This window comes from Octopus sinensis, linkage group LG8 (assembly GCF_006345805.1).
Source record: "Octopus sinensis linkage group LG8, ASM634580v1, whole genome shotgun sequence".
Lineage (NCBI taxonomy): Eukaryota > Metazoa > Mollusca > Cephalopoda > Octopoda > Octopodidae > Octopus > Octopus sinensis.
This window is the reverse complement of record NC_043004.1, coordinates 35,101,441-35,110,572: the sequence shown is the minus strand read 5'-3', so window position 1 is coordinate 35,110,572 and position 9,132 is coordinate 35,101,441. Positions and strand designations below refer to the sequence as shown.

General features: G+C 34.3%; 1 long non-coding RNA gene across 1 annotated transcript in view; it reads right to left on the bottom strand.

The window, feature by feature from the left end:
- The window catches only part of LOC118764531, a 22,859-nt gene that overhangs the window by 7,045 nt on the left and 6,682 nt on the right, over positions 1 to 9,132 (bottom strand). Inside the window, exon 2 of the long non-coding RNA XR_005000341.1 lies at positions 3,564 to 3,568. This is a non-coding gene — a long non-coding RNA (uncharacterized LOC118764531). The remainder of the gene's footprint in view (positions 1 to 3,563; positions 3,569 to 9,132) is intronic.

Sequence of the window (9,132 nt, the reverse complement as noted above, 5' to 3'; positions counted from 1 at the left end):
AATAATTAATTTTGTACATTTATTTCCTTCTCAATAATTTGCTGAAGACTACATTAGACTCAAAGCCATTTCTGCATTTTTTTTTTTCTATTTCACTTTCCTGCGAGGTTTTTACATATTAACAGATTGTATTAGTGCTATTCAATTTTCATTAATACCTGATGAAATCTTGATTGTGTAAACTCTTCTACAATTTCATTTTTTATCTTTTTTTTTCAGTCTTAGAACTGTGTCCGAAAGAATTGCAATTATCACAAATATTGCCATGTTATAATTCTATAATTTTGTAGATTGTTGTTCAGTTTTTCATTGCTGGTTTAATTCTATCAAAATGTTTCCAGAAGAGTTTAATTTAAAAACAATAGTCATTAACATATTGAAATAACAATATTCATAGCAGTTTCCAAACTGCCAAACCTTCCACTATTTTGGGCTCTCTCACTCTTATTTTTCTCCTCTAATCCAAGATGACTTCAGAGGAAAAAACCACCAAAAGCCAATTAATTATTTATAAATATTTACTATTGAAATCAATGAATGGATTTCTAATTGATTTTCAATGCATTTTAATTGTTGCAAAAACTGTCTCACTGAAATTTTGAAGTCCGAAATTTTAGGCACCATTTGATGAAAACAAGGTTGCCAATGCTTTACCAACATGTTTGCTTAACCCTTTTGTGACCAACCCGGCTGAAACTGGCCCTGGATCTGAGTACAAATGTCTTGTTTTCATAAGTTTTGAATTAAAATCTCCCACCAAACCTTAGTCACAATTTATGTTCCTAACAGTAGCTAAATGATAAATAAGTTACTTTACTAACTTCTTTGTTATATTTAAAGTAATTGAAAGAAACACAGAGCCTCTCAAAATAAATACAGTAACGAAAGGGTTAATCAAAAGTTAGTTACTCCCAGAAAGTATCAAGCTACCAGCAGTGAAACAGGTCCCAAGCATCTATTTACTTGTTCAGAATTACAAGAGAAAGGAAAAGAATGAAATCTTAATGAGAAACTCTGTTCTAAAAACAATTGAGACAAGATTTAGAGAATGATTATAGTAATTAGAAGGAAGATTATTTCACAAGACAGATGTCTGAGCAAATAAATAACTGGAGCAGAAATTTTTCTTACAGGAGGAGGAGGAGAGAACAACAAGGATGAGAATTAAAAGAGAGGTGAGTAACTTGATTAGTAAGCTTAAGGGAAGAAAATTTGGCAGAACAGGAAAATATGGGAGTATTTTTAGAGATAGAGAGGAAGAAGCAATGTGCTGATGATGAGAGAAAAGGTTGTATTTCAGCTGGTGAAATAGAATTAATATTGTTAGAAAGTCACTTTTTAACTCAAACAAAGAAAGAAATAAGCCCAGCAGAAATGCCATCTTAAATATAACAACAGTTTTCCATACAAAGGGGAATAACAGATTTTGATATGTCTGAAAAATGTATTTGGAGGGGAACAATAATGAAAATTAAATTTCATTGTTAATGATTTAGCAACAGACCAACTACTATAACCATCCAAAGTAAGATCTTTGCAAAATGAATGTGTATCTATTTAGAAAGGCATCAGAGTTAACTCATAAACATTGTTGTTATTAAAAATTAACCTGTTCTATCATCAATTAATATCAACATTTTCTGTGTTTCCAGGTAACTACCACAGGAGATGTAATTGATCTACTAATATTCTGGGTTTGTGACTAAGATTTCATTACCAATTACTATCAGCAATGTAACCAATGTTACATTTCTGATAGCATTCAGAAAGACAAGAATATTGTACTCTTTTATTTCAAATCACCATATATGATGGATTTTATCTTAGAATCTTAATCCATTCAAGGACCTTTAGAGTGATCGTAGCCAATACTTCATTTCCATTTTCTGTGGCATGAAGCATAAGACAGATGAATTTCTCCCTCTCGCAATAAGTTACAACCCTATTGCATGTGTCTTTGCTTTGAACTGATTACAGTAATCAAAGGCAGCAAGAATCATTAATTTTAATGTTGTTACTTCGAGTAGTTCATTATATCAGCTTATGGTACCTTCATACGGCTTGAGAGAACTGGATTATCCAAAGCTATTTTGCAATAGCGACAAGATACAAATTGCCTCCTCAGCCACGGTCATCTGATCTAAGCTATTTATCGATACGTGATAAAACAATATCAGGGGTGCTTATCTTACTGAAATTAGGCAAAAATAATAGCTATAATGAGACCTAACATCTATTCTTAATATTTCATAGTTACAGATCTTTGACATTTCAAAAGACCTGCCATAATTAGAAGAGCAACTAAGGTGGTGAACTGGCCGAATCTTTAGCCCGCTAGGCAGAATGCTTAGTGACATTTGCATGTTGTGAGTTCAAATGCCACCAAGGTCGACATTGCCTTTCATCCTTCTAGGGTCAATAATATAGGAACCAGTTGATCAGCAGGATCACTGTAATCAACTTAACCCCTTTCCTTGAGATTGCTGGCCTTGTGCCAAAATTTGAAACCATTATTACAAGAGCAGCTGTGTTCCTAACAATTTCTCTTAATACATTAATTTTTCTGATGTGTTACTTTCTAAATATATATAAAAAAGGAACAACCTCAGTCAGCACATCCAATGTTCCAAAAACAAAACGTTACCACAAATAGATCAATAGTAAATGATACAAGAATCTAGGACCTTAAACAGTTGTAATATTTGATCAATAAAATGGATAGAAATGGTGTAAGACAGATTAGCTCTAAAAGGGACCTTGCGAAAATCCAAAAGTTCAGTTAAAAACTATGCGGGTGTCTTTTTTGTGTAATGTCCAGGTGTCTTCTCTATGGTTAACCAATTTACTTTTACTCTCTTTCCAACACATAAGTACACACACATTCTCTCTCCAACATATGTACATTTTCTCTCTCTCTAACACACACACTTTCTCTTTTTCCTTATCTTTCTCTCAAACATATACACATACACTCACACACACTTTCTCTCTCTCTCTCTCCCCCACTACTCCACCAACTGTCCAGGGTGGAAACTAAATTGTTTTCTGTGGTGTTTTTCATTTAGAATTATAGCCTAATCTTAACAGTCATCAATGAAAAGTGGAGTGATAGAGTTAGCTATTTAATATCACTATATCAATATAACACCTGCTGACACTCCATAAACAAACATTTATGTATATTCACGATTATAATATATTTTTCCATTACTTTTATGGGGTTTTATGAGATATTTCTTTGTTATTAACAATATGACTATATCTAATTTCACTCTATTTAAAACTCAGTGTCACATAATATCAGAAATTTTGTTGCTTTTCTAACCCTAGGTCAACCCTAAATGAGCAGTCTTAGGATCAAGGCCACTCTTGCCTTGACCATCTTGTCTTTCATTATTTATTTAAAACAATGTTAAAATTGGGGTTCTTCCTTTTTTTTTTTATAAAAGATAGAAGGGTTCTAAGTTGAAGAGATTTTGCTGTTCTTTTTTTCCCTGCAGCTTGAGTAATCATGTTGATGTTTCCTATTCATTTTTAAAATTAAAAAAAAAAGGTGATCTGACAGGCTCTGCAATCAATTTAATGATCCTTTAGGGTTGAGGTGAGATGGGGCTATGGGTTGGATGTTGCTTCATTAATCTCTCTTTGTATAAACATATTGTAGAGAAGCAATCTAATTTAGCACTAATACAACAAATAACATCATCTAATTTATAGTTAATTTACTAATAATATATGATCACCTTTTACAGTTTGTCATTCTGTTAAAACTGTTGCCATATCTTTATAGGTTCAAATTCCATGCTCTTGGCTCTAATTCCACTCCCTCTGATAGTTGTTGTAACCCTTCATCCTTTGATACATTTTCACATACAAGCTTTGTCACCTCCTAAACAACTAATGCTAGACATGGCGTACTTTTATATAAACGTGCTGTTGCCAGCCCACCCTGGCACGTAAAAAGCACCATCCGTACGCAGCCGATGCCAGCTCCGCCTTGACTGGCTTCCGTGTCGGTGGCACGTAAAAACCACCAATCAATCGTGACCATTGCCAGCCTCCCCTGGCACCTGTGCCAGTGGCACGTAAAAACCATCATCCGTATGTGGTCGATGCCAGCACCACCTTGACTGGCTTCTGTGCCGGTAAAAAGCACCAACTGATCATGGCCGTTACCAGCCTTCCCTGGCACCTGTGCTGGTAGCACGTAAAAAGCACCCACTACACTCGTGGACCCCAGTGAACCGTCCAACCCATGCTAGCATGGAAAACGGACGTTAAACAATGATGATGATGTGCAGCTAATCTCACATGTATATAATGCCATGTGTCTCCCCTATTACAAGACACCCTTTATTCTACTGTAACATCTGGCATAGAATCACCTCACCACTTTCAAATATACCCTCTCTCACTTTGTAGAGGTGACTTCAACAATGCCAGTGGAATGAAAAAATGGACACAATATACAATGTAAAGTGATTGACATTATGAAGGGCATCTAATTGTAGAAACCATGCCAAAGCTGACAATTGGAGTTTGTTGGGTCCTGCCAAACGGTCCAACCCAAGCCAACACTGAAGACATACATAAACTAATGATGGGTACTACTTAAGAAGAGTGGTCCCGGTGCGCGCTAGCTAGTCGTGGCGAAAGAGTACAATAGGGATCGCCACCACCCCCTGACGGAGCCTCGTGGAGCTTTAGGTGCTTTTGCTCAATAAACACTCACAACGCCCGGTTTGGGAATCGAGGGAGAATTCACAAAAAAAAAAAAAAGACGAAGACAGGTGGTGTAGACAACAAACGGTTATATTAGTATAACACTCGGGAAGTGAAGAAGTCTTTAACGTTTCGAGCCTACGCTCTTCCACAGAAAGAAACAAGGAGAGAAAATAAAGAATGTGTAGTGGCTAGCGATCTATCATGGCGAATATATATATATATATATATAAAATATGAATTAGAGATAAAACCACTATTATGCAACTCAAGACATAAACCAATACATAAATAACAAATAATATATATATATATATATAATTTTTTTTAATATACAACTTATAACTAGGTCTCAAAAAGTATAAAATGAATGATAAATATATAATAAGTAAAAACCCTACGTACGTTTCATGGCTACAATCAAACCCGAAATACAATTAAGTTTAAATTCAATTTATATATATATATATATATGACAGCGTGTATGTATATGTGTGTAGACAGGTAAAAATTCAGACAAACTGCTACTTACCTCTTTGCTGTCAAAAAAATGGATTAATTCTCAATAAAACACACTTTTATGCAAGACCAGTCGAGCTTTGTACCAGTGTTTTACGAAAAAAAATAAAAACATTTCCTGCCCAAACTAATTTTTGTTGTTTATAGAAGCGATTTAAAATGAACATATTGTGTTAAGGAGAGAGGAAGAGAGAATAAAAGTTGAATTATTAATCGCTAAACTTTTACAAAATTACATCGTTTTTCAATGTACGTGGAAAAATATGGAGATTAAGAATATGGAATTTTTTTTTAAATATTAAATTTTCTATGAAAAACTCCAAACTGACTGAAACTATAAATGTCGATATCCCAAAAGTAACAGCCAAATGCCTGGAGAATGTTTGTGTTCGAGCGCGCACAATAATTTCAATGACTTATACGAATAAAGAGAAAGTAGAGAAACATATGTTCTACTTACCTGTTGTTATATAAAGTCAGCTTTCGTTTTGACATCCATGAAGATTTTGGAGCATGGCGGAGAAAGCTAATCGATGCACAGACGAAAGAATTTTGGGAATGACGCTTATGCAAATTCACACTTCCTCTTCAGAAATGAATTCTTCTGAAAAAGTTTATTCAGACATGTTAAACCTACGTCACAATTCTACCAGGTGAAATGTTTGAAGAAACCAATTCTTTTAATGAAGGGAATTAACAATTATGTAACATGGCTCAAGAGATTTCTTTCTGATGTTCCTTCTTTTAAATTACAAAATATTAAAAGTTTCCTTCCTTCTTATATTAATTCTTGGACTCCTGTATTTATACGTAATGATGCCAGTCATCATTCACTGAATTATAAATACACTGGACCTTTTAAAGTTCACTCGAAGAATAAACTATGACTTTGGGTATGCATGGTAAAAAGGAAATTGTCAGTTTAGACAGAGTTAAAAAAAGCTTATTTCGATCAGTGTTCATGTCATGAAAATAAAGATTTGAGCAACACATTTCAAAATAACTTGAAACAGAACAATTCACAAGACAGCGAACCTAAGGTTGAGGAAAAGATCCACAAGTCAATTTTAAAATCACCAAGCAGCGAAAAGAAAATTAGAAGTGGTAGAATTGTACATTTTCCCAAAAGACTTTCTCAGTTTGTTTGAATATATTCCTGGAATTTTTTGTTAAAAAAAGATTTGTAATTTATTTTTCAAGAGAAATTAGATTGAACAATTTGATAAACTTTACAAGAACGTTGTTGTTATTGTAAAACCGTCATGAGCGGTTATTTTCATTTCTTTAACATTATAAATTTGTGGATACATTGTAAATTTGTATATTTGACTTGCTAAAAATATTAATTCAAACATTGTATTGAAATATATATGTATTATGATTATTCTTTTCCGCAAAATTGACGATTTGTTTGGTGAAGAGTTTATTGCAGCAATTCAGAAGAGGCAGCAATATGACGTAATTGTCGTCTGCCCGACGTAATGGTCGTCTGCCCGAACAAGCAAAATTGTTGGTAATCCCTTCGGTTAAAATTACTGCCCAAATACGAATTCTGAACTTTCGTCAAAGAAATCTTTCACGAAATACGGTTCTTAGAATTCGGATATGAGCAGTTATAAAATCCATGATTTTTGAGAAATTACTCAGTGATCGTTGGATGTTACAAAACTCCACAACACTCATTGGGATATTGGATCTTTTCTGTTTGATAGACGGAATTTTCTAGTTAACTAAACAATTTGAAACTTCGTATACTGATAGAATGTGTCAAAAGAAAACATTATTGTTAAACAAAATTGAAAACAAAATTGTAATTCGTAACTTAAACGTAGTTTAATTTTACGAATTTTAACCAATGAAATCGCAGCATTCGAGCTCAAATTATTTACTGCGTCTAAAAACTCACACGCACACGTCTTATTCATCCTTGTCTCTTCTTCTGTCTTCTGTCTTCTACATGTGCTAGAAATAACAGCTATATCTCTTAAATCAATGAATTTCGTCTCCCAATAAAAATATTAACGATATTTTTTGAATATTTTCTTTATTTTTTTTTACCGAAGAGGCTTCTCCCACGGTTTTGAAGGACCAGAAACAACAAAAACAAAACAATAATATGCCTAAATCGGTCTCGAGTTTGCGCGTGGAGTGTGAGCAGTATTGTAAAAAATTTGCAAAATATTTTTTCATAAAAGGATGCCCCCAGCTTGTCGGAAGGTGTGATATAAATTGGGGAAAAAATCCTCGACACCAGTGCGTAATTGGTACTTAATTTATCGACCCCGAAACGATGAAACATTGCCCCCCCCTTCTGGTTTATTTACCTTTTGTGCAAATTTGTTGCGGCAAGTGGCAAAACACGAACGTGTAATGTATGCTTGTGTGTGTATGTATATGTCCGTTTGTATGTGGGTGTACGCTTATATATTAATTACTATGTGCATGTGTTTGAGAGAGAGAGAGAGTTTGTGTGTGTCGTGCGTCTGCTATATTTCTATATTTCTTTCTTCACGTTCTTCAACTTATTGAAATTTATTTCTGCAATTATGAAACTGTATTTTTTTATAGGGGTTAAAAGAACACAAATTTATTTGTCTTCAACATACATGCACGCATAAAATGTCCGTTAGCATGGTGTTTATGTAGGTGGAGTCAGGATTTATGTATAATGATAACACTTGTAAGTTATAAGAGACGTGGGATCTTTTTGGTTTGAACGGCAGTTTTTCACATAATTTCTAGGTAACTAAAAAATTTTAAACTTCGTATACTGGTAGAATGTGTTTATAAAACATCTTTTTCTCTTGGCTTTATTGACAAAATTTTATACCTTGTAAGATATTTGTTGTTTTTTTTCTTCAATTTCTGCAATTCCAACCAATCAGTGACGTCTATTGAGGTAAAAAAAAACATTCTGTGCCGTATGAATATGTGCCTCGTTTAAGAAACAGATTGGGTTTATTTACATTTGTGAAGAAAAAAAGATACCCTTCCCCCCACCCCTAATCTTAACCCTAACTAACCCTAACCCTAAAACAGATTGAAATCCAGTAGATCGATATTAGGGTCATAATTATGGGTGACAATTTCATATGACACCGCTAGAAAAATCTCCCGTTCAAACCGAAAAGATCCGAGACGTGTTTATCAATATACATTCCTACTCCAAAAGTAAAATATATTTATTATCGATTTCCAAATAGGAAACATAAGTAAGATTTTTAAAAAACCATTACAAAAGTAGTGGTACACAAGCAGTAACCAAACCAGCCATAAAAAGTGTATATAAGAATGCAGAAGATTGCCAAAGTGGTGAAAAAGCTGCCCAGACTTCACAGTACCGTCAAACTTGGTGTGTGTCCAGGCCATAAAACCTAATTCTAGATATTAGCCTTGCAACATGGTTTCTAACATAACATGATAGTATGTTAAGGCTGCAAGCTGGCAGAAACGTTAGCATGCTGGGCGAAATGCGTAGCTGTATTTCATCTGCCATTACGTTCTGAGTTCAAATTCAGCCAAGGTCGACTTTGTCTTTCATCCTTTCGGGGTCGATTAAATAAGTACCAGTTATGCACTGGGGTCGATATAATCGACTTAATCCATTTGTCTGTCCTTGTTTTTTCTCTCTGTGTTTAGTCCCTTGTGAGTAGTAAAGAAATAGGTATTTCGTCTGTCGTTATGTTCTGAGTTCAAATTCCAGCAAGGTTGACTTTGCCTTTCATCCTTTCAGGGTCGATAAATTAAGTACCAGTTACGCACTGGGGTCGATGTAATCCACTTAATCCATTTGTCTGTCCTTGTTTGTCCCCTCTGTGTTTAACCCCTTGAGGGTAGTAAAGAAATATACACACACACATATACATAATGTATTTGTGTGTGAGTGCGTGT